This window comes from Periplaneta americana, chromosome 7 (assembly GCF_040183065.1).
Source record: "Periplaneta americana isolate PAMFEO1 chromosome 7, P.americana_PAMFEO1_priV1, whole genome shotgun sequence".
NCBI classification, from domain to species: Eukaryota; Metazoa; Arthropoda; class Insecta; order Blattodea; family Blattidae; genus Periplaneta; species Periplaneta americana.
In genome coordinates, this window is record NC_091123.1 from 167,427,453 (window position 1) to 167,455,062 (window position 27,610).

The 27,610-nt window shown below is 36.3% G+C and overlaps 1 protein-coding gene and 1 non-coding gene across 6 annotated transcripts in view; both read left to right on the forward strand.

The window, feature by feature from the left end:
- The window catches only part of Nmdar2 (NMDA receptor 2), an 825,403-nt gene that overhangs the window by 566,697 nt on the left and 231,096 nt on the right, over positions 1-27,610 (forward strand). The gene's annotated exons all lie outside the window — the stretch shown is intronic.
- On the forward strand, positions 12,216-12,287 carry TRNAY-GUA (transfer RNA tyrosine (anticodon GUA)). Its single transcript has one exon. It is a non-coding gene; the product is annotated as a tRNA-Tyr (tRNA).

The following is a 27,610-nucleotide window of genomic DNA, read 5'->3' on the forward strand; positions in this document are numbered from 1 at the left end:
AATTAAGCTGAACTAGTGGCAATTAGTAAACAGTAGCAAGTCATTTAAGCAATCTAGATATTCATGACACACCCAGCACTTACGCCATAGTGTTAAACTATGCAGACCTGCTACATATTTATTATTCTGGAGTGGGAGGACAGTGTAGCACTCTGAGGGAGTTGACTCTCAGCTAGGTGCATTTCCAAATGATACCGGCTGACTACGCTAAGGGTCGCTGCGTATTAAGTTTTCGAGCTGCCAAGTCCTAGCCTTTTTCCTGCAGTGTGTAGTGTGAGAGAGACGTTCAGTTCATTCACTCTGTTTGCAGTATCAGATTCTAAATAATTCCACACCTGTTTACCTAGTTCCTCGCTTCACACTTTTAGCATCCCACCACAACCGTGATACACGTTCACAGCATAACCTTGCTCTATCAATATCATATCATCAAACATCTCTCTAATCTGCTTCCTCCACAATACACACAGCTTGTTCCTGGAATTCCTTTGTCACAGGAAATCAGGAGCAGTCTGAGTCTAAAATATTTAAGTACACTCTACTTAGAAATGTTTTTATTGAACAGAACTAGACTCTTGCGGAAGTTTCTAAACGATTTACTTCACACGACGAAGTTATTATTATTTTCTTCTCGTCTCTCTTCCTTCTTTTTTTCTTCTTTTATTTTTATTATCTTGATATTTTACTTAATCATTTGTATCTGTATGCTATATATGTAGTACGTTTTTGCTATTCAAACTTTTATGTTTTGTAACCCACATCGAGTTTGTCTAGAGCAGTTTATGTAAGTATATATTTCCCTTATACTATGTAACTGATTTTGATTATATGTAATTTTCTATTTTATTTTATATTCTCCTTATATTATATAACTGATCTTGACTATTTATGATATTTTATTATATTTTATGTGCTTAATCTCTAAAGTATCTTATTTTGTGTTGTTTTGTATTCTATTACATAATTATGTACTTCATGTATATTATGTATACATATATGTATGTACACTTTCCTAATGGCATATTCTTGCGTAAAGTTAAAAAGTAAAGGTGATAGTGCATCTCCTTGCTTTAGCCCACAGTGAATTGGAAACGCATCTAACAGAAACTGACCTATACGGACTCTGCTGTACGTTTCACTGAGACACATTTTAATTAATCAAACTAGTTCCTTGGGAATACCAAATTCAATAAGAATATCATATAAAACTTATCTCTTAACCGAGTCATATGCCTTTTTGAAATCTATGAATAACTGATGCACTGTATCCGTATACTCCCATTTTTTCTCCATTATCTGTCGAATACATAATATTTGATCAATAGTTGATCTATTACGCCTAAAACCACACTGATGATACCTAATAATTTCATCTACATATGGAGTTAATCTTCTCAAAAGAATATTGGACAAAATTTTGTACGACGTCAACAAACATAGCAGAGGAAAATGGATATAACTTCAACATAATAGACGACATCATAAGAAAAACTAAACGAAAACAATAAAACACAACACAAACACAAGAAAAAAACATATACATCATACTAACATACGAAAACAAGAATACATACAAGATTGTATCATCTTTCAAGAAACTAAAATACAACATTGCATACAGAACACATTACAAAAAACATCTTAACGCACAGACAAGACATACAAATAAATACAACTTAACAGGTGTATACAAACTACCATGCAATAGTTGCAACGACTTCTACATTGAACAAACTGGAAGATCATTTCAGACACGTTACAAGGAAAATATCACAGCCATAACCAAACCACTCAACAATTCAACCTACGCAGAAATGCATCACAAACTCCAATCACAACTACAGCAATATAGACACTGACATGAAAATATTACATATCCAGCCAAAAAACCTGAAACTTGATACTCTAGAACAGTCATCGGCAGAATTGTACTCACGATGGCATCAGGCAATGCAACCAGCAATACATATGACGTCGCATGGTTGTGGGTAGGGTGGAGGGCCTGCTCAGACATCAGTGGCGTGCAGCCATCACAAACTTCATATTTACTGTACCGTAACTTTCAAGGTGCCACAGAATTCTAAGTTTGTCAGAAGTACAATAATATAAAGATTTATTTTCAGTCAATGACTTTACTTTCTATATGTGTAAGGTACAAGTCTTTATATTACATAATTTAATACTGTATTAACGTTTTCGTCGGTCATGCCGACATCATCAGATACAACTTTTTATGCTGCAATATCATCCCTAAATAAATACATGTGCCTCTATGATCAAAAATACAATACACATTGATAAACATAAAACATAGTAAAAACAACATGGTTTGGGACATCAATATTTCTTTTCTTATGTAAATGTACTCTTATTGCCAATTAGTTAAAAACACAAACGTGTAATTACAATGCATAAGGGTATAAAATTGTCAACGAAGAAGGGGAGCGTCTTTGTCCCCTTTGCAAAGAAAAGGACTCCGATAACCATATTTTATTACAGTGTGTCGGATTTGAACATTTACGTAGAAAATATCTACCACCCTCGATGCTAAGTCAGAATAGGAGTTCGCTTCCATGTCTTGACCTCATGGGGAATAGAGAATGGGAACAAAAGACTGGATTGTTCCCTTGAAGGCGAGAAAGATTAGAACTACAGCTGTTGAAGTTTGTGACGCGAACTGAGGAAGGGATAATAGTATCCACCCAAATGTACACTTTTAGGTCTTTTATGTTAGGATATATTATATAATGTGTTTTATTGTGCCATTTCCATTTTAATATGTGTGTTCTTTTAGAGAGTAGTTGGATGTAATCATAGGTGGGGGGAACCTACAAAGGAGGACTTGTTTTGGGTACAAAGCACGTACGGTCAGAAGACCCGTGCATTGGATTTTAGAGAAAATTATAATAATATAAAATCTGTATGTATAAATATTACTCAATAAATCCATCTATCTATCTACATATATAAAATTGCAGGTCTTCACTATATAAAAATAAAACTGAAGACTATTCGCCGTGGAAAAGTTGCACTTTTAGGTGATGATGGTGTACGATTTATGGCTTTATTCTCCATAATCCTCGTCAACTTTGCTTGCAAGTTGTAAGACGTCACCGATCAGTGCAGAGAATGAAGTCACCAGTTTCCCTCCGTTGCCCGGTTTCTCCCTTCCCTCCAATGCGCGAGTAAATTCAGCTCTCGATCAAATCAAATCTGAATTGACGAGAGCTGTCATAGCCTAATTGAAATATGCCATTATCCGGCCAGTTCGTGTTGAAATTTGTGGTGGAGTAGGCAGACGTTGCAGATGGAACCCTCGTTTCTCTTTTTCCTCCCACGCTTGCCACGTTCCCTCCATTTTATCTAACATGTGCAATAGTTCAAAGGGTCTAGGGTCTGGCACGGTTATTCGACGTTGATATAGAATTTAAGGGCTTAGTGCTTTGTCTAGGTTTCCCACCTGTCAGCACCGGATTCAAGAATGCCACCCAGACCACCTATCGGACTAGAACAATCATCGCACAATGGGCCACTGTGAGCCAAAATGTATGGATCCATCCAGCTCTGAAAAATCCATAAAGCCAACCATTAATCTCCGAAGCAGTGGGTGAACACCCACGATACTTCCGAGCGAACCAGAGACTCGTCCATTTGGGAAGATATAAAGTAAAACCGTGATAAAATGAGAACTGTTGCTATTTATTGTTAAGAAATTTGTATAGGCCTATATAGATTCTAGAAAAATGGAAGTTTTTTCCAAATTAGACCTCACAACGCGCCCACAATTGCGAACACGACACAGTTCGTATCTTGAAGCTAATTCTTCCCATGTGTGGCCTAACATCTGAGGGGTATTTTAGCTATTTATGATGCCTTTTTGCCTGCCTATTTTAATGATTCATAATGTCTAAACTTCCGGTCTCTGCTTATAACCTTTCACATCACTCTCATCGCACTCACTGCACTGGCACTGTGACACATTTCACTGAAACTTTAGAACACATTTCACTGACACTACATAATAAATTTCACTGATACTATAGAACACACTATAAATTATCACTGATCGAAACTATTCGCTGCCATTGAAAACCATAACTTCACTGATTCACCACGCTTCGCTGATACAACAGACAAACAATTACACCCTTATTCATGCTTAACTGGGGGAGGTGTGACTACATAAATTCTTGTAACAAGGACAGCAGAGCAGGTTTAGCGTGGCTAAGATTGGGGGCATGGAAGGGTAATAAAATTATCAACGAAGAAGGGGAGCGTCTTTGTCCGCTTTGCAAAGAAAAGGATTCCTATAAGCATATTTTATTACTGTGTGTCGAATTGGAACCACCCTCGATGCTAAGTCAGAACAAGAGTTCGCTTGCATGTCTTGACCTCATGGGGAATAGAGAATGCGAACAAAAGACTGGATTGTTCCTCTTGAAGGCGAGACAGGTTAGAACTGCAGCTGTTGAAGCCTGCGACGCGAACTGAGGAAGGGATAATAGTACCCACCCAACTGTACACTTTTATGTCTTTTAGGTTAGGATATATTATATAATGTGTTTTATTGTGCCATTTCCATTTTAATATGTGTGTTCTTGTAGAGAGTAGTTGGATGTAATCATAGGTGGGGGGGTGGGGGAACCTACAAAGGAGGACTTGTTTCGGGTACAAAGCACGTACGGTCAGAAGACCCGTGCATTGGATTAAAGACAAAATTATGATAATATAAAATTTGTATGTATAATATTACTCAATAAATCCATCTATCTAGTCCACACCTGTGGAGTAACGGTCAGCGCGTTTGGCTGTGAAACCAGCTGGCCCGGGTTCGAATCCCGGTCGGGACAAGTTATCTGGTTGAGGTTTTTTCCGGGGTTTTCCCTCAACCCAATACGAGCAAATGCTGGATAACTTTCGGTGTTGGACCCCAGACTCATTTTACCGGCATTATCACCTTCGTATCATTCAGACGCAAAATAACCTGAGATGTTGATACTGCGTCGCAAAATAACCCAATAAAATTAAAAATCCATCTATCTATCTACTTATAAACAGAACTGCATTTAACAAAACAAAACTACATTATCAAGTCTCAATACTGGGTGGTAAGCCAAAATGTCTTCTTTTGAACTGTGAAACTCTAAAATCTGAAACTTCGTGTTGTTCTATAAATTCTTAATTTACGTAAGACATTTAAAATTTCCGCTATAACTCTCCATTCTTAACACATGACTAAAGATGATCGTTTAAGTCAATACAGAATAGCAGAAGACAAGAGACATACATCCTCTATCAGTGGAAGAAAGATACTTATATCTTCAACTTCCTTTCCTTCCAAAATAGAATCTAGGTTAACAGGGAAAGTTATCGCTTAAGCCGTAACGGAGAACCGAAGAAATATTTTTACATTCCGAAGTTAAAGCCTTATTATTTTAAATGCAGTGAATCCACTTGCAATTCGTACTACTATAAAACCTCAGACTATAACCAGCAACTGAAATATTCCATCTCGTTCGGAAATATTACGGGCACTTTCATTGCATCATAAATATGTTAAACGAAGGAATTGATAGAATTGAAAGGAAACAATGTAGAGATATTCTATAAAGACATCTCAAGAGACCTAACTATTGGATTCTATTAGACTGCAGATGCGTGAAAACACTCATAGCCAAAACGATGTATTTATTTTTTCCATTAGATAATTTAAGAAATAATGACAGTTGTTTAAGTTTGATGTTTTGTAAGGTTTTAATGATGTTATTTAGTTGAGAAATGCAACTTACAAGAGCTGTGTTTATTATTGCGTACTGTGAGCATGTGGCAGTCATCAATTATTGTTAAGAATAGAAAATGAAGGTGATACACTTTGAGATTGGAGGCCTTCTAAAGAACTACTGGAAACAAGATTACAAAGCTACTTTCGCGGCTCGAAGAGTGTGTGAAATCCTAGATCATATATTAATTATTAATTTCAATTCAGGAATCCGCCCCTGAGCACGAGTTCTACTCTTTCAGGGGCGAGCTAAAGTTTTTCTGTATATATTATATTTTATGTTACAATTATTAGCAAAATAATAAATAAATAAATAAATAAATATAACAGATAGTTCGGCCTTTTAGGCTTTGACCATAACGAATAGAAAGAAGAAGTGTGCGCACTCCTATCTGTTCAGCATTGTCGACGGCGACCAAGAGAATTAGTGGCGCTGCGATCGGTATTGCTCAGTTGGAAGCGAATATCCATAAAAGAAGCAGTAGTGTGTTCGTTCATTTCGTTTGCTTTTTTTAGTGTAATTAAGTGCGTTAAATACTTTAAGTGCCAATACACTAATCTGCAATTATTCGTACATGAGTGACAATTGAGTAGCTCTCACGATTTATTTATTAAAGGACGAAATTATTATGTTTTTGTCGTGTTATATTTGAAGCAATGCCTTCGTGTTTTGTTCCGGGTTGTAGTGCGTGCGTGTTTCATTTGCTTATGCAAACAGAACAGACAATAAAAGAAAAATTGAGCGATGGAATGTGGGGCGACATATTTCACGAGTGCATAGACAGTATTACCTCAATTGTAATTCAGCCACCGGGAACAGGATGCTGCTTGGATCATGTCATGGATATCATACCGAAACTAATTTTCACTATATGAAATGTCGGTTCTTCTTCCGGACGAAACAAATCCGACGAGAACTCCAAGCTCCGAGAGCCGCCAAATCATCTCGTAAATTCTCCAAAGTGTCGGACAAGTAACTGTTGGTGCGTACATATTGCATGCCTACAAGCAGCCCTAAATTAAGTTTTACATATTATACTATTATTTGTTTTACAGTGTGATATATATGAATGTGTTTTTCTTTCAAATAGTCTTAATGTTGTAAGTACAATGCCAGTTACGTACGTATATGGAGCGAAAGGTAAACAGTGCAACTTACGTTAAATGTATTTACGTACTTACACACGGAACAGACTGAGCGAACTCTGCACTAGCACTGCGTGGTATCGGCCGTTTGAATTAACAGAGTGCGACCACTACTTCTTTCTATTCGTTATGCTTTGACGTTAACAACTTTTGTCAGGTTTACTACGCTGCCATCTAGTTGTTACATAAGGAGTCACGTCATAATTCCCATTTGAATTGCATTAGCGACTGTACTGCCATCTCGTGTTCGTTTACGGCGGACGGGTGGCGATCCTGGCGGTTGTTCTCTTCAAAGTGCTGCCGATTTTAACATAGCGAGGAGTTATCTGTTACACTTATTATCTAGGGTGAAGATATCATTAGTTTGTCAGAAGAACAAGGTGCCTCAAAAGATACAATACATTGCACATTAAAGCTTAAAAAATTATTTAGAAGTTGTAGACTTGTACAGATCTCATGTTACATCTCTGCCGGTGATTAGCCGTTAAATTTCATGTGGCTTGTCTTGGTCGTGGACGTCAGAGCATTAAAAAGCTTTACAACTTTCTAGTATCGCTCTTTCCCCTCATAGCAAAATGTGACGTTGCACAGAGGCAGAGATAAAATGAAAGAACTATACCTCGTGAATTCACAACTTAACAGACTCAACACAAAGTAGATATATATATATATATATATATATATATATAGTCCTACTTTTCACGTGCGATATTATTCTTCTCGAGTGTTAATATTATATTATATAATTCCATTGCCGCTGTAATTTAAAAATTTAAATTTTAGTTTCTATTTTATTTTATTTATTTTTATTATTATTTTTTTTATTTTGTATATTTCTCTTATATTAATATTGTATTATATAATTTCTGTAACTGTAATTTTAATTCTATTTCCTATTTTATTTTATTTTATTTTATTTTATATTCTCTTATAGGCCTATTAATATTATATCTGAACTGCGACCGAACACGAGCGCTGCTCATTCGGTCTCCTTTTTTATATTGTTTCTATTATTTTATTTCTATTTCTCTTGTTTGTTTACATGTATATTCTTTATTCTGTATATTTAAATTTAAATAAAATAAAAAATAAACCTAAATGTCGTCAGCTTATTGCTCATCCCATGAATGATAGATTTATCAGGACGATTCTCACATGTGATAAAAATGGTTATATTATAGCAACTCTGACACCATAAAACAGTGACTCGATCTCTGACAGCCTACCAAAGTCGTCGTTAAACAAAATCAGTTCAGCCCCGAAAGAGGCTTAATGTTATATGTCTGGTGGAATTTTGAAGGTTTCATTCACTGGGAGTTTGTTTCAAATGGAGGTGCAGTCGATGCGGATCTTTTTCTCAACAGCTAGAACGTGTTTATGAAGTTTTGAGAGAGAAGTACCCGGTATTCGTTAATCCAAATACTGGGTGTTCAGTTCAAAGTGTGTCATTGTTCGCCGTATGTCGTCATGTGGCTAGTCGATGAGCCTAGGGAATTCAGTCTTCCTACACTTCCGCAAAAGCGTATTACCTGTGTGCCAGAGAAGTTGCCTAGCAAGTACGGCGTTCACTCTGAAGAGTACGTACCGATACTACGGTAAAGCCGGTAGTGGCAGGAATGTGAACTGTTTGGAAACACGTACTGAGGTGAGTTTTTTTCTTACTGTCGGGATATGGCGAGAGGGTTAAGACGATTACTTACGTATTTGTTGACATTAACTTGGAAGGTCAACATGGACACGGAACATTTGATTTGTATTGTGGAATGTTGCCGTACGCAACCTATGATAACAAATACCCTGCGTACGACTTGCCCGCGCAAAACACAGTTCAAAAGAGGTTATGGTAGCACACAGACAGTACAGACCGCCGTCTGTTACTACGACGTTCAAGTTATACAGTACACGTTCTCAAGTTCAGATTGAACGCCTTGAATAATAAGCAACTTCTCTGACATGAAAGCTGAAACCCGCTTCAAATCGCTGACTCACAACAGTGACGTCATGACACACTTTGAAATGAACACCCAGTAGAATTCTCTTGCAACAAGATAATTCGAGACCACATACCTCTCGAAAAACCATGGAAATAATCCAGAAACTGGGAGGAATCGAACTTTTACCGCACCCGGTATATAGTCGTGATCTTGCGCCTTCAGATTACCATCTGTTTCGATCGATTGCTACTTTCTCCGTGGAAGAAATTTAAAAAAACTTGGAAGCTGTTGGAATTGATATCACCGAATTCTTCGCATCAAATATCAGAAACAGGAACCGTTGCTGGATAAAAAAGCTCGCTGAAAAGTGCCTCAAGACCATAGATCTAATGGTCTTTACTTTGAATATTAGAATAATTTCTCCCCACAACACACTCCAACTAAAATTGTGCTCAAAACAGAAATTACTTACGAGATAGTATGTGTACTTCATGTAATGAGTTACGTGCCCAAGAAATGACTGTTGTAATTCCGCTCTTCATTTTGTGTCTATTGCAGCGGTGACCAAAACTCGAACTGCAGTGATTACATGCGACAGACAGCCTATGAAGTAAGGAGACGGAGGAAAGGTACTTGGCATGAAAACTACAATCAGTGGTGGTTCCTGTACTGACATCTTGATCAATCCCGCGGATAAAAATCTCAAGCTTTGCTGTTTCACTAATGTCACTGCTGTCATCAAGAGCCAGTGAATAATATATTATTTTTCTTGCTTCTTTTTTTTAGCTTTCCTCTTGAATATAATCAGGAATTTTCTAAATTCTTCTCTCGATACTTGGTCGAAAAATTCGTAGTTTTATCATAATTAGAAACTTCTTATGGACAAGTTATTTAAGCCATTTTAATCACTACTCTTTTGAGAAATTCGTTCTATTAAAAATCTTTAGAGTACTAGATGTTTTAAACCCCATTAAGTAGCTGACATCCTTACATTTATTTATGTCATCTTTCTCTTCCTGGCTATGATTTAAGACATGTTAATTCCTGGCGTTTAACAGTTCATTGGCACATAATATTGAATCAGTTTTTCTACAATATTATTATTAAATGAATAACTAATAAATAGTTATCCTTATCTCAAGATTAAGGAGAATAAAATGAGATAGCTAAAACCTAATAATTTTATCATTCTTGGGAGAAGATTTAAAAATTTCAATATTTATGCACGTACAAAAGAATTATAGAAACACATACTTAGTGGTCAATAATAATAATAATAATAATAATAATAATAATAATAATAATAATAATAATAATAATAATACATTATTCGGCGTGGCAATTAATGTTTCTATATACTCCTAATTGAATCGTTGAGCAAAGTAAACATATTACATTTTGTCCGACAGAACAACAAAGAAGTTCTCCTTCTCATTCCTTATGAAACCACCTCTTACTGCTTGTGGAGTTTCTAGAACAACATGGTACCGCCACTGCTTGCCTTCAGTACATGAATGAAACACACAACAATGTACAGGAAACTCCTCGTACCCGTTTGAATGTCTGTGATTACACGATGTAATCACTAAGGAGCGGATTCCTATGTAATTAAATATTCTTTTTGCGTGTGATAAAACACAATTAACAAAGTTAAAAATTCCGAACGTGAAGTTTCAAGTTTAAAATCCGAATTTTATTTCACATAAAAACACATATTATCACAAAAAAATTATGTAAATACGTATTTTGAGGAAATCTATTATAAACACATAAATCTTGGAGTTTATTTACTTAAATAATTTTTTACAAAAACTTTTAAATATTTCAAAACTAAATCAATTATATCGCTCAGAAGTACGTTATCTTTTTTAAGAAACCTTGGTTGCTTCGTGTTTCTGAGCGCTGTGTGGTGTATCCGTGATCCATTTTTGTAATAGTATCGCCTCAAGTTCTGAGAACTGCTACGCAGCATATCAATGTTATTATTAGAGAATAAATTAACATGGACAAGGAGGAGAGATCTTGCAACACATAATTAGGAATGTTTATTGTTACTGAAGATGATTTCATTCCACGCTTTGTTTGTGGAACACAACAGATAAGAGCTCCTGTATAAATATTATTTAATTTAAACAAATCTCTCGTCTTTCGCTCATGTCTATCAAGTAAGGCAATACATCTTGTTGTAATTCCCTGTAATCGGGCTTCGTCAATCGATATCCTTCAAAATATATTGAAAGATGGTTGTTTAAGAAAAGATTTGGGGTTCCTATTGGCAATTTTAAGCATTTTGTGAGACACCATAAAAAACTCGAAACATCCAAAAACCTGTTGTCTGAAACAGGGAGGTGCGAGCCGTGGAAATTAAACTAGACTCGCTACCAAGTTCAGAAGGGACAAATTCCAGAATGTGTTTGGGGAAAACAGTGGATATAAAAAAATGTGTAAAGTTGCTCAAGTATTGGAGGATGTGCCTGTAGGTGAAATTGACGATGTTTGTGTTTGTGACATTCCTCTCTTTAAATATGCACGTCTGACGTCCTGTGATGTGGAAAGATCATTTTCACAGTATAAATCGTTCAGAGATAATTGGCATGCATTTGTGATGGAGAATTTGGAGATGACCTTTGTTGTTCAATGCAATTCTCGGCCAACTACTAGCACTCAAGTGTGGTTGGTGAGTACCTAGTAACATTTTTTTTTTTGAAGCTAAGTGAGGTATTTTGTCATATTTAAAAAATATATATTTTTATTTTTGACAAATATTTTCGTACTTTTTAGCACATAAAAAATAAATATATTTAAAATTTTAGCACATAAAAATCCTATATATTATTTTAATGTACCGAAGTACATATGATATTTCCATGCAGATATTCTGCGTCATCATACGATGAAAGAGTAATGGAACGGAGAAAAATTCTCTCCGGCGCCGGGATTTGAACCCGGGTTTTCGGCTCTACGTGCTGATGCGTTATCCACTAAGCCACACCGGATACAACTCCGACGCCGCTGAAAACCAGGGTTCAAATCCCGGCGCCGGAGAGAATTTTTCTCCCTTTGCATTACTCTTTCATCGTATGATGACGCAGAATATCTGCATGGAAATATCATATGTACTTCGGTACATTAAAATAATATATATGATATGCGTAAATCACTTCGTGATTTAAGACGGCGCTTATTCCGTCGGATCCCGGCCAACCAGTCACTCATATCGAGTGCACCTCAGCACATGTGTGGACTTCGGTCCTGCGTTCATAGACATCTATGACGTAGTGCAGAGGGCGGCCACTAGAGGGAACCCAAGAGTTGGAGCTTAATCTGAGACGATTCTAACCGGCGTCGGAGTTGTATCCGGTGTGGCTTAGTGGATAAAGCATCAGCATGTAGAGCTGAAAACCCGGGTTCAAATCCCGGCGCCGGAGAGAATTTTTCTCCGTTCCATTACTCTTTCATCACATAAAAATCCGCTCCCTAGTAATCACGATACCCGCTTTGGTCACCGCTGCTTCATTGGCAACAGTATACTACATTATTCTGCAAGTTAACGAATTTCTTTCTTGGTTTCTCGTACATACACGATTTTCTTGATTATTTTATAACGAATGCAGGACATCCCATAAATTCAATATTAAAAAATCTGTATTGTAAATTAATCATAAAATATTTCCATATTCAGTAACACGGCGAACGTGTGAGCAAAAGTAGCTTTAGACAGACGTCAAGTAGGTCATTGACGAGGCGATTGGAAAATTGAGATAAAAGAGTTTTAAGTAATTGCATTTGCGGAAGCTCCACCGCGTTGTTAGAAGAGCTCTTTATCTCTCAGGGCCAGCCCGATCTCTCTCGAGAGTGACTGCATTACAGAATGTGTACCATTACGACTTCCGCCGAGGGGTCATTGTTCTGAGTCGCTTGCATTAAGGATCATTTACACAAGAGCAGCTCAAAATAACGGGCGCCCAAGTGTACGCAACGGTAAAGGCACAGCATTTGCCCGGTAAAGTCTCTGTTATTGGTTCGAATCTCAACTAGGACGTTATCATTTTCCATTGACAATGTTATGTTCCATTATATATGATTACGTAGTTTTTTGTTTCAGTTGTGCCTTTTAGTTTCTTTTTTGTTTCTGTTATTGCTGCTATTTTAATCTGCTTGTTATTCAATATTTCTTCTAGTTCTTCTTCTTTGTGATTGCAAAATTTTAATTATCTGGGTTGTGAAATATCTTATCAAAATGAAAAAGATGTGAACAAGAAAATTACCAAATTTACACAAATTCTAGGAATAATAAACAATACATTAAAAGCTAAATTAGTACAAAAATCTACAAGAATAAAAATATATAATACACTAGCATTACCCTCCCTTTTATACGGAAGCGAGATTTGGACATTAAAGAAAAAAAGACATGAACAGAATCAAAGCAACGGAAATGAAATTTTTCAGGACAGCAGGATATACTCTTTTAGACCGAAAAAGGAATGAAGAAATTTTAGAACAATTAGAAGTAGAGTCAGTAGAAGAAAAAATCAGCAGATACAAATTAAATTGGCTAGATCATGTAAGAAGAATGGAAAATTCAAGAATCCCAAAAATTATGATGCAATATATACCTAGAGGACATCGTCGACCAGGAAGACCTTTAAGAAGACTGCTAGATGGGGCTGAAACAGGTCTAGAGAGGCCTAATTCGTGAAGGATGATGATGATGATGATGAATGTTATGTTCCGTGTTGTCGTATACTGAGTGATTCATTATTACGTGTAAATGCTTTGTGTATTGTAGAGGTGAAACTAAGACTAAAACGTTCTATACAACTTTTTTCAAAACCTTTAATTCCAGAGTTCCAGTAGATGACACCTATATCGCAGTAACTGCACAGACATTACTGTTCTCCCACACATTTGGTGTGGTATTGTCGGGAATCAGTTACTCGGACCTCGAGTTGTACCTCCGCGGTTCAATGGAGGAATCTACCGCGCATTCTTGGAACGCGAATTGCATGGTCTGCTACATGATATCCTTCTTGCAACGCGAGTGAACTTATGGTTTATGCACGATGGTGCTCCTGCGCATTACTGCCGCAACGTAAGGGCGTATCTCAATGCTGTGTATCCAGGTCAATGGATAGGTCGCGCAGGACCAACTCCTTGGCCAGCCAGATCACCGGACATGAATCCTCTAGATTTCTACCTTTGGGACCGCCTGAAGTCGTTAGTGTATGCCTCTGCTGTACCTAACGTAGAAGTACTACAACAGCGAATTGAACATCCGTGTGGAATTGTTCGTGATGAGTTGAACGAGCTGTGTAAAGTTCAGAGATCACTAAGGCGGCGAGCACAGGTATGTCTTCAAGTTGAGGGACAGCACTTTGAACATGCATTACACTAAGAATTGTGCAAATGTGTAAAGTCTAGAAGAAATTGCTTTACATTCTTTACTGTGTTTGGTTTTAGTTCACAAAACGTGCATAAATAGACTGCCGAGAATATGGGTTTAGTGACTTTGGTTGTTTTTGTACTGAAGTTCAAATGCACTGTACGAAAGTGATAATTAGTTTACATTTGGTGTGTTACCCTTTCTTTGTTTGGGAGCGCAAGTTCCACGCAAAATGGCGTTAAGTCTGGAATTAAAGGTTTTGAGAAAAAGTTGTATAGAACGTTTTAGTCTTAGTTTCATATCTACATTACACACACAAAGTATTTACACGTAATAATGAATCGCCCTGTATGGAGACAGATATCGTCTCAACCTCAAGTTAAAAATCCCCACTTTGTTTTCGTGTAGCAACGGTCTGAAATAAAAGCTAACTGTGATCTTTGGTTGAGCCTTGCGATGGCTGTGAAAGTCCTGATGTATGGACGGATGGATAATGGTTAGAGGGTTAATCACAAATGGTTGAATGTCTGGATGCATGAATGGATAAACGTACAGACTGACATATGAATGGATAAACTTATGGTTGTCTGAATGAATGTACAGATGTGTAAGTGGGTAGATGGATTGATCTACGTGATATGAAATGTTGTTAAAAACATTCTAAAAATAATTCATAATTAAGACCATTCAAATAAATATACAATATTAAAAATAAAACCAAAACAATAAATTCTAAACTCAATAAGTTAACAAGTAGATGGTTACGATTAGAAGAAAAAACTGAAACAATTTTGCATAGCTCAACTAAATATGCTTTTAAATTGAGTTAATGTTTAGTATCTATTGTATATTTTTGTATAGTTTAACTGATAAATTGTATATGCTGTTAACTGAATAGTAGTCTGTATAGCTCAACTGATGAATTGTTTATGCTTATAAATTGAATTAATCTACTGTTCTCCAACCAGGAGATCAACCGTGAAAGGAATGTGCTTACTATTGCGTCATCTATTGGAGCGAAGTAGATAGATAATATTATCGTTATAACTTCAGTTTAAAAACCATGCGCTCTCCTGCATATGTTATTTCCTTTATGGAGGGATTTAAAGACCAGGAGATTAACAGTGATCTAATTTTGTAACTAGGGTAGTATAAATATGTGTGTAACAATGTTATTGTTTGTGCTGTGAGAGCGAGCCAATAGAGATACGAGTACCCACGAGTGACCTTATGACATCTTATGACATCAACATTCATTCACAGCATTACCCCGCTGCGTTTCATCCCGCAGAGACTTTCTCCTGGCAGGAGCACAGTACTTGATATGAATTGCACAATTTTGTATAGCTTAACGAAAGTATGCTTGTAAATTGAATTAATATGTTTACTATGTATTGTTTATTTTTGTATAGCTGCTGATGAATTGCATACGCTTTAAATTGAACAGTAATCTGTATAGATTAACATATTAATTGTGTATGCTTGTAATTTGAATAGTAGTCTGTATAGTTCAGTTGACGAATTGTTAATGCTTGTAAATTGAATTAATATGTTTACTATGTATTATTTATTTTTGTATAGCTGCTGATGAATTGTATACGCTTTAAATTGAACAATAATCTGTATAGATTAACATATTAATTGTGTATGCTTGTAATTTGAATAGTAGTCTGTATAGTTCAATTGACGAATTGTTAATGCTTGTAAATTGAATTAATATGTTTGCTATGTATTGTTTATTTTTGTATAGCTGCTGATGAATTGTATACGCTTTAAATTGAACAATAATCTGTATAGATTAACATATTAATTGTGTATGCTTGTAATTTGAATAGTAGTCTGTATAGTTCAATTGACAAATTGTTCATGCTTGTAAATTGAATTAATATACTTGATATGAATTCCACCATTTGTTTTAACTTAACGAAAGTATGCTTGTAAATTGAATTAATTTATTTACTATGTATTGTGTAACTTGGATCATGAATTGTATACTCGTATGCTTTAAATTAAATAGTAAATTATCAAACTCAAAATCGCGATATTTCCTAGTTTACGTAAATGGATGAACTACTTTTCTTCCCTCCTTTATCTAGTAAAGAGCGTATTCCGAATATCACCGGTGAGCAATCCGATGGCATCACGGTGTTCCGAATTCCACCGATGACGTCATTGATGCTCCACCGGTGTCGCACCGGTGCCATCAACTTGCAGAGGTGGCGGCAGTCTCCATCAGCCGCCATCATGAATGTGATTGGTTCTTGTATAGGGCGGGAATTAGCAGACGAATGACATCGTGCACTGTTGTGTCATGGCGGTGTGTTCAGCTTTAGTTCTGCTGTATTGTTTGTAATGAGCAGAACGTAAAAACAGTATGTTAATGGCTTATGAGCGAACATGTCAACGGACCAGTTATTACTACCGGTTCAAGAAATAAGTTGTTTATGATCTCTTTTATTTGAACGAGATGGCAGTACGGAAATTTCGCAAAATTTTGCTAGCGTAGCACAGATAACAACTTACACAGTCGCCATGACAGACATCAATCCTTCCAGCAGTTTTGTTCCTATTCCTCTGGATCGTGACGTCGTTGTTGTCCACCGGTCCGGTGAGATTCAGAATACGCTGAAAGTGATTTGTTTGTATTTTACGCCAGTATCATCGAACTCCAGTCTTGGAAGAGGGTAGCAAACGGTGTTTCTGGTTCTCAACCGTTAGTTCAAAGGTATAGCCAGGTTAATATTAGAAATGTTAGTAAAAATAAAATGATGTCCCTGTATAAAGCAAAAGAAGACAATATTTTGTACAATTATTTACACTAAGCATTTGTATGCGTCTGCTGTACGGTTTACCATATCGAAATCTTATTTCTATGCAAGCTCTCTTATAACTTTACAAACCCACTCTTCTAAGTCCACATTTCCTGTCTTATCACGGAAAGTCGCTCTCAGATCTGTAAAGTTAATATGTGTACCTACACTATTGAGCCTCCCAGGGACTAAAGGAGAAGTTAAGACATTAATTATTCCGTATCTATGCGAGCAGATAACACTCTTGCTACGTAATCGATTCTCCGCCACTCTCAACAAGTGTTGTTTATAATTCCTCAAAGTCTGTGTTATCTGTAATTAGATTTCATTACAAGTTCTCCAAGAATCATTCGTAATGGCTATGATCTAAGCCAGGTACACAACTTCCAGTACTTTAGCATAAACCTGAACAAACTTTCTGTACACATATGAGGGGGTCAGAAGCATAGTGGTATAAGTGCACTTAAGTTATGTGTGAGAAAATGTGGTTAAAAGTACTTAAGATTTCGTAAATTTCGTGAAATTTTTTATTTAGATTTTAGTCTGTGATGTGGTTAAAACATGTGTCCCTTTGCCACGAAAATTTTAAATGTTTTAGTTTGTCCTGGATGCACTTAACTCATGTTCTTAAAATGTCACTTGTACCCCTTTGCTTCTGAGCCCCTCATATGCTTTTGCATAAAAAATTACAGGTAGCTGGTTGAGTTGGTAAACTGATTCAGTTTATTTCGTAGATAGATTGATTGGAAAGTTGGTTGACCTATTATTAGTGCTTTGATTGGTTGACTAGACTGCAGGTTGGTTGGTTGGTTGGTTGGTTGGTCGGTTTTTTTTTTTTTTAATTTCGTTATTTAACGACGCTGTATCAACTACGAGGTTATTTAGCGTCGATGAGATTGGTGATAGCGAGATGGTATTTGGCGAGATGAGGCCGAGGATTCGCCATAGATTACCTGGCATTCACCTTACGGTCGGGGAAAACCTCGGAAAAAACCCAACCAGGTAATCAGCCCAAGCGGGGATAGAACCTGCGCCCAAGCGCAACTTCAGACCGGCAGACAAGCGCCTTAACCGACTGAGCCACGCCGGTGGCTTTGGTCTTGGTCGGTTGGTTGGTTGGTTGGTTGGTTGGTTGGTTGGTTGGTTGGTTGGTTGGTTGGTTGGTTTGTTGGTTGAATCATTAACTCATTTGTTATTAACTCTTTAATTGGTTGATCAGACTGCAGGCTGGTTTGTTGGTTGGTTGAATCATTAATTCGTTAATTAGTTGACTAGATTGCAGGCTGATTGGTTGAATCATTAACTCGATTGTTATTAACTCTTTGATTGGTTGACCAGACTGCAGGCTGGTTGGTTGGTTTGTTGAATCATTAACTTGTTCATTGGATAACTGGACTGCAGGCTGGTTGACTGGTTGAATCATTAATTCCTTAATTAGTTGACTAGATTGCAGGCTGATTGGTTGGATCATTAACTCGTTTGTTATTAATTCTTTGATTGGTTGACCAGACTGCAGGCTGGTTGGTTGGTTGGTTTGTTGAATCATTAACTTGTTCATTGGGTGACTAGACTGCAGGCAGGTTAACTGGTTGAATCATTAATTCGTTCATTAGTTGACTAGATTGCAAGCTGATTAGTTTAACTATTAACTCATTTGTTATTAATTCTTTGATTGGTTCACCAGACTGCAGGCTGGTTGGTTCGTTTGTTGAATCATTAACTTGTTCATTGGATGACTAGACTGCAGGCTGGTTGATTGGTTGAATCATTAATTTGTTGATTAGTTGACTAGATTGCAAGATGATTAGTTGAACCATTAACTCGTTTGTTATTAATTCTTTGATTGGTTGAGCAGACTGCAGGCTGGTTGGTTGGTTTGTTGAATCATTAACTTGTTCATTGGATAACTAAACTGCAGGCTGGTTGATTGGTTGAATCATTAATTCGTTGATTAGTTGACTAGATTGCAAGATGATTGGTTAAATCATTAACTCGTTTGTTATTAATTCTTTGATTGGTTGACCACACTGCAGGCTGGTTGGTTGGTTTGTTGAATCGTTAACTTGTTCATTGGGTGACTAGACTGCAGGCTGGTTAGTTTGTCAGTTGGTTGCCAAGATGCTCATTGTTCTGAGATAAGAAAATCATTTCTAAAATTATTTTAATCGTGATCATATTTTTAACCAATATGTCGGTGACTCAGGAGAAGACGAGCGCGGAGTGAGGAGAAAGGGTGAATAACGGATAGCGTTAAGACAACACGTGGAATACTTGTACTACTAGTAAGCGGAAATATTATTGAACATAAATGAAGAAAGAACATATTCTAGAGACGAAAAGCAGTCTTTATGACAATCGGCTTTTGAAAGTAGTCAATGTCTGACAGCCCTTTACATTATTCACACTAAAATAAGCTATTTTCACTCTTACACTATCATAAAGAATGAAGGCTTACATTTTTTCCACCATTTTACACAATTTACAAAAGAAGTAGGCTATAGTATAATGAAATAAAAACATTGCATTACAATACACAACACTATAAGCCTACATAAGCTTAATATTTTAAATAATGTTCGATCAATGTAAAAGTACATTACTTATTATACTGAAAATAGTAAAAATAGTGTAAATATTAGTGAAAATGTTAAATAGTCCAGGTTTCCTTCTGCCCACCTTCACTAAACACGACTGGCGTGAGCCGTCAGTCAAGTACTTCGCTTGCTAGACGCACGCGCGTCGTTCACTTAAGAAATCCAGCAATACTTAATTTTGTAGCTTCCTGGGACGAAGTACGGTCCCTGCTGTTAACGCGAGACATAACTGTGAGATAGGCCATTTTACACTTTAAGATTGAACTGAAATACGTTAACATAGTAGGAATTCAATAATGCTACAGTATATTACACTCTCTAGAGTAAGTCGTACTTCATAGAAGCAGAGTTTCGTGAAAAATTACTTAATCCCTTCCAATATGACCGGTAAAAGCACTTGTATGTACAGTATGTATGTATGTATGTATGTATGTATGTATGTATGTATGTATGTATATATTCGCACTGTAAATGGGCAAATACTCGGTGGCAGTGGTACCTAATTACACTCAATAATGACAATTAATAATAAATTAATAATAATAATTAGTACAACCAATACTAAATAATAATAATAATAATAATAATAATAATAATAATAATAAAATAACAATAGTATAATAATATTAACAAGGAGCATCCTAAATTAAGTGAAGCACGATCACTTAAAATAACATTTAAAGTAAATCTAATTTGCATCTCAACCCTAAGTTCGAACTAAAACCCACACGAGTATATAATTATGATATGTTCATACAAGCACAAGTACCTTTCAGCACTACACTCATTTCGCTCTCAACTCACTCATTGCACTGTAACTACGACACATTTCACTGACACTATCCTGATTTCAGTAACATTTCAGAAACATTTCACTGTTCAAATACTTTGCACTACTACTATAAACTATAAAACTTCACTGACACAACACACTTCTTCACTGATACAACACTTCAAATAACAAAACACCCATTACACCCTTTAAATAATGTGCATAATATACTACAGTCTATTAGTAAAGTCCCTAAGCCTATTTTAACCCTTAAATTGGCATTGTATCCTTTAGGATACAACAGGTTAATAAGCTATATGCTATAATGTTAATAGAACAATAGAAATAAAATTGATAGGAAAGTTAAAATTTCACAATACTATAATATTGCACAACATATAGGCCTAAAATATCGACATTGCGATAGTTGTTTTCTTTACAGTCCGACACGGTTTAATAAACTAGTGTGAGAAATGAAGTTTTGCCAAGTTAAGGTTTTGGTTATTGGTAAAGCGTTTAGTAAGTCTGCAGGTAAAGCATTCCAGTCCGTGACAGTACGATTGAGAAAAGAAAACTTTCCAGTGTCCGTCCTCTGTCTTCTTTTCCTCAGTTTATGTGAGTAGCCGTATGTTTGTTGCCGGACTATATTACTACTACTACTATTACTACTACTACTGCTACTATACTAATATTACTTCAAATACTGCTACTGCAACTACTACTACTAAATCTAAATCACGATGTGGATAGGACAGATGAAAACGTTGCACACCCACGTATAGATACTTCTCTGGTTTGCTATTGGCAGTCAGCTGACCTTGCTAGGCTTCTCCGTTACATAAAATAACAAATTTATTAACTGTGAAACATGTATTCTAATTCCTCCTACAGGTTTACTGTACAATAGGGCAGATAGTTTTGATGAAAGAGTAATGGAACGGAGAAAAATTCTCTCCGGCGCCGGGATTTGAACCCGGATTTTCAGCTCTACGTGCTGATCCTTTATCCACTAAGCCACACCGGATACCCACCCCGGCGTCGGACAGAATTATCTCAGATTAAGTTCCAACTCTTGGGTTCCCTCTAGTGGCCGCCCTCTGCACTACGTCATAGATGTCTATGAACGTAGGACTGAAGTCCACACATGTGCTGAGGTGCACTCGTTACGAGTTGGCCGGGATCCGACAGAATAAGCGCCGTCTTAAATCACGAAGTGATTTACGCATATCATATATATTATTTAATGTACCGAAGTACATATGATATTTCCATGCAGATATTCTGCGTCATCATACGCTTATTCCGTCGGATCCCGGCCAACTAGTTACTCATAACGAGTGCACCTCAGCACATGTGTGGACTTCAGTCCTACGTTCATAGACATCTATGACGTAGTGCAGAGAGCGGCCACTAGAAGGAACCCAAGAGTTGGAACTTAATCTGAGACAATTCTGTCCGACGCCGGGGTGGGTATCCGGTGTGGCTTAGTGGATAAAGGATCAGCACGTAGAGCTGAAAACCCGGGTTCAAATCCCGGTGCCGGAGAGAATTTTTCTCCGTTCCATTACTCTTTCATAGTATGATGACGCAGAATATCTGCATGGAAATATCATATGTACTTCGGTACATTAAAATAATATATAAGATAATTTTGAGTTATGCTTTGTTCCCGTCTATTTACTGATGCCATGGTTTTGTTGAAGTCTGCTCCATCATCTCGTAAATACGTTATACCGGTGCTACTACAACTGTTGTTTACTACTTCTACCACTAAACCCATTACTGCTATTAATAATTTACTTTTACTAGTGTTACATTACATACTCTAATGAGTTACTACTACTAGGCATGTTACTGCTATTGCTGCTCAACTCTACATCATGTAAAGATTCCCAGCCTTCTGAAGAACGTCAACTAAATCCTATCTGTCAGAAACCTTAGCCCTCCATCTTGTCATTCTCACCCTTTTCAAGTTCTGTTCCACATCATCAATCTGGTCGTATCTTTCTGTACGCCGCCTCTCTGTCTATGTCCTCCTGGATTTCCATTAAATACCTTCTTGGCACACTCTCTTCTAGTCTTCTTGTAAAATGTCTCAGTACCTAGGCAAGCATTAAGTTCTTCATTAGTTATCCTCCAACTACCTCCAACACCAACGGATCAGAAGGTCTGACGGATCTTTCACCCTCATCCTCTTTGGGATTTCTCAACTTATTTCAATATAAATAATATATTCAATCCATTATTACAACTGAGGCCCTTTTCATAATGTTAACAAATTACAAACTAATAACACTGAACAAGAAGAATTTTGCTCCGACTTAAAACAATGTGTTCATAATGGTTTGATGTGCGCTGAATCCGAAAATGCATCTATGTTCTTCGTATCACGTAAGGTTTTTAAGATATACCATGATTTCACTTTTCGATAAGCGCTCAAACATCTGGCGCGGGTTGGAGGTATAAACCAAAACAAAACCTAATGCATTTTATGAGTTTATGACTTATTTCCGGTTTCTTATGGTTGTTGGCATGTTATTTTGTATTTCTAATAAATAGACAGGTATTGGTCCCTTCTATTAAGGGTATATGTACGTGAACGACCACAAATATTATCAGAAAATGCAGGCTCTAAATTTCTAAAAATTTATATAAAAAATGAACTCACAATTGGGCAAAGATTACAAGGCACCACAACGAGACTTATCAGAACTTAAAAGTCTGATAAAAGTATAAAAAAGGTTACTAATAATATTTTTCAAACCAGTTTTATCAGAGTATGAAAAAAAAAAAACAAAAAGAGTTCTGTGGTTACGTCATTTGGTAACCGTAACATTGTTATGGTCTCCCTGACATCTTTAATATTTTTCCTTTATGTAATAAACACTCATTTCTGAAAAGTAGACAACTCTCATACCTGTAGAGTCGTTTATTTTAATACAATTAATATTTTATTTCTTCCTATAAAGTATATTAAAATTTACATAATGTTTTGTGACCTAATCTTTCTATTTTGAAAGAAATGGGCATTATTGTAGTCTACCTTTTTTTTGCATGAATGCATGTTAAATCACTGTACAAAATTTCAAAATTCTATCTGTAATGCTTGTGGAGGTATGAAATAATATGTGTGAACATTTTCAAATTTTGGAAAATTTAGTTCAAAGTAAAAAGTGATTTCTAAAAAATATTATTAGTAAACTTTTTTATACTTTTATCAGGTATTTAAGTTCTAATAGGCCTTGTTGTGGTACCTCGTAATTTTTGTCCAATTGTGAGTTCAATTTCTTTTAAAATTTTAGAAATTTAGAGCCTGCATTTTCTGATAATATTTGTGGTCGTTCACGCACCTATACCCTTAAGTAAATTTCATAACAGTTCAAAGTGCAATGAACAAATAAGGGTGTGGTTTTCAGTATTTAAAGGAAAAGTTTACCAGTTTGATTGAAGGAAAATTAAAAGAGGACATTTTCATCGGTCCACATTCACAAAGTTATGGCTGACCCTTTGTTTGAGGAGAAACTTTTCGTTACAGAAAGAATGACATGGCGTGCTCTCATTGACGTTTGCTCAAATTTCCTTGGAAATTCTAGGGCAGCGAACTACATAGAAATTGTTGTGGAAATCATGTTAAGTGCATATGACAAAATGGAGTGTAATCTGTCTCTCATAATACACTTTTTACATTCACATTTGGATTTGTTTCCTCCTAACTTTGGAGCGGTAAACGACGAGCATAGGGAAAGATTTCATCAAGAAATATCTGAAATGGAAAGGCGATATAAAGGAAGATCATCATCCAGCATGCTTGCAGACTATTGTCGGTTCCTTGTAAAATACAGTCCCGGGTCTAGTTATAAACAGAAGTCATCCAGAAAATGATTTTAAATATAAGTTCAAATTCCGAGATTTTTTTCATTATACGCATGAAATATTTTTATTGTTGTTATGTTTTAAACTATGTAACATCATTTTTGTATCCAATACACATTTTTCAAGTATTGTGAGGAACTTTGAAACCCTAGTGCATACCTGCACAAACAGCGCTCAACGAGCGCGCGCGCTCTTTCGGAGCGGGAGAGCTGTGTTTGCCGCTCGCCGAAACGGAGAGGAAGATACGTCAGAATGACATAGACTTGCTATAGGTAGAGGAGAGGGAAACGACCACTCAGCTTTCTAGTGGAGTGCAGTGTGTAGGCCTATTCTCAGTAAAAGTTTCACCTTGTCTTACCTACTGCTACAGTACAGCATGGAGGAATCTAAAAGACGGAACATAACATTTAACGATTTACAGATCGAACTTATTGATCTTCAGTGTGACCTAAGGGCTAAAGATCGTTTGAATAATACTACTAGCCTGGTTGAGTTTTACAAGACTAAACATTAGCAATAATATCCACGACTACACAGGCAGGCTGTGAAAATGATTGCTATGTTTGGCTCAACATTTATATTTGTGAGCAACTGTTTTCTATAATCAACTTTAATAAAGGCAGACATCGAACATCTGTAACTGATGTTTCATTACGATCAGTAGGCTACTGTTCCTTTCAGCTGCCAACAGCATAAAACCCCGTTTTGATATACTGATAAATAAAAATATAACAAAATGATATTGTACATTTAAGTAGCTATAGAATATCTATTATTTCTGTAAAATAAATATTTCTTTATTAATTAATAATAGTCCAAGATAGTTTTGCAAACACTGAACGGGAATTCATTTCATAAGCACTTGTAATAGTACTTCCTTTTGTGTACCTATATTTTGTACGAGATCACCCCTTGTTCTAGGCCACCCTTATACAGAGCGCAGCTAATATCTAGTTTTGCAAACACTGAACGGGAATTCATTTCATAAGCACTCGTAATAGTACTTCCTTTTGTATATATTTTGTACGAGATCACCCCTTCTTCTAGGCCACCCTTATAGGCTACAGAGCGCAGCTAATATCTGCATTCCGCTCATGAGCTGAGTCGGCTCGGAGAGCGCAAACCTTGTGCAGGCCTGCCCTAGTGTGTTGTAATTTTATCAGTAGCAGTAAAAAAATTAAAAATGATTTACAAGTGTTTCTAGTTCTTTTGAGAACTAAGTAGCACGAATTAAGCCCCCCCCCTTTAATCTATACTAATAATAAATCTGTAGCCGAAATTTTTCTGGTAATTTTCGATTTTCCAAAAATAATTGGTCCTAACATATATAATTAACCACCCTGAAACCGAAAATCGCATTTTTGACATTTTTGTTTGCATGTCTGTCTGTATGTTTGTTACCTTTTCACGCGATAATGGCTGAACCGATTTATATGAAAATTGGAATATAAATTAAGTTCGTTGTTACTTAGATTTTAGGCTATATGGCATTGAAAATACTTTATTTAAAAGGGGGGTTATAAGGGGGCCTGAATCAAATAAATCGAAATATCTCGCTTATTATTGATTTTTGTGAAAAATGTTATATAACACACGTTTCTTTAAAAATGATTTCCGATAAGTTTTATTCTTTACAAAATTTTGATAGGACTGATATTTAATGAGATAAATGAGTTTTAAAATTAAAATAACGCCATCTAAGACGGTGCAATGAATTAAGAACAAATGTCTTCGTCTATAAGGGGCCTTAGACAACAACAATCGAAACAGGGGCCTTGGACATCAACAATCGAAAGCTATTAAACATAGCCTACAGAGAATGTTTGAGTGTTTGTATGAAGTAATATCAGAAGCTAAATTAACCGATTTGTATAATTAATTATTATTTCACCATTGGGAAGTGTAGTTTCTCTAGATGGACATAATGCTATAATGTTATTACAGTAACGTCTGAGTAAATCGAGGACAGGTAAGATTAAAATAGCTTCTTATGCACAGAAAATTTGATAGGCTATTTTGTACATTCGTTTTCTGTATTTCTTAAAATAATATTTATGTACACTCATTTTAATCTCAGAGAATTAACGAACAACGAGAGTGTATTGATTTAGTATGCAGTAATAGTACGTTAGCTTAGCAATCCATTATTTTATAATTCAAATTTTAACTATGCTCAATTGAATCGTGTTAAAATACATAAAATATATATGCAATAAATGCAATGCAAAAAAAATTGGGTAATGAGCGAAGCAGATTATCTTGCGCTGTTGTAAAAGTTGTTCCCTGGATCAAACGTCCTATTTTAATTATGTCATTACTTTATATTTATTTCTAACAGGTGCAGCGGAGCGCATGGTACGGCTAGTATCAGAATATTATAAAAACATAACTTAATGTTATTTAAAACAACATCAACTCTCCCGTAGCCTTTAATGTTGTTATTATCGAACACACTTCGCATAATCGAAATTTATCTTAAAAGCATCGGAAATAGATTTACGTCACTCCGCGCATTCGTTTTCTTAAAATATGATCTTGACATCGGGTTTAAGTTTGCGAAATGAAAGTCGACGTCACGCCTCACTGCCCCCCCCCCCGCGCCTTTCCCACCGGGCGGTATCCTGCTGGATGTTGCTGAGTGCCACGCCCCTGTGCTGTGCTCGGGTCGGCTACCCGCAACACGGCGTGTATGTGTGTGTCCCGCGATCGATAACCTATCTTTCCTTCTTCCCTAGCTGTACTGTCTACTAACCCATCCCCTCGCCAAGTTGCTCTCCAGTTGAATACGACGCCGATATTTGGCGAGTTTGTTTAATGGTCGATGCGATTCCTATTATATTCTTTCATAGGGCGTCCACTGTCCGTGCACGAGGGGGACCACAACCCGCCACTCTTTCAGTCAGCCAAGCCTACAACATGTGGAAGGAAGGTCCTTGATTAATATATGTTTAACGAAAGCGGGGAAAAATAAATTGGTGTGTAACTTAGGTTAGAATTAATGAGGGAAGCTAGTTCTCTAAACGTAGAGGCAGCTGGAAGAAGCCCATTTGCATCAATTTCGGACTTAATGGGAGGTCTGGAAAGAATTGTTTCAACCTACAAAGTTAATTAAAGGATGAATGCTTAAGGAATACTGAAATAAAAATAAATTGAAATTCCTAAGAAAAATCGCTGTTAATATCTATCTATCTATCTATCTATCTATCTATCTATCTATCTATCTATCTATCTATCTATCTATCTATCTATCTATCTATCTATCTATCTATCTATCTATCTATCTATCTATCTATCTATCTATCTGTCTATCTGTCTG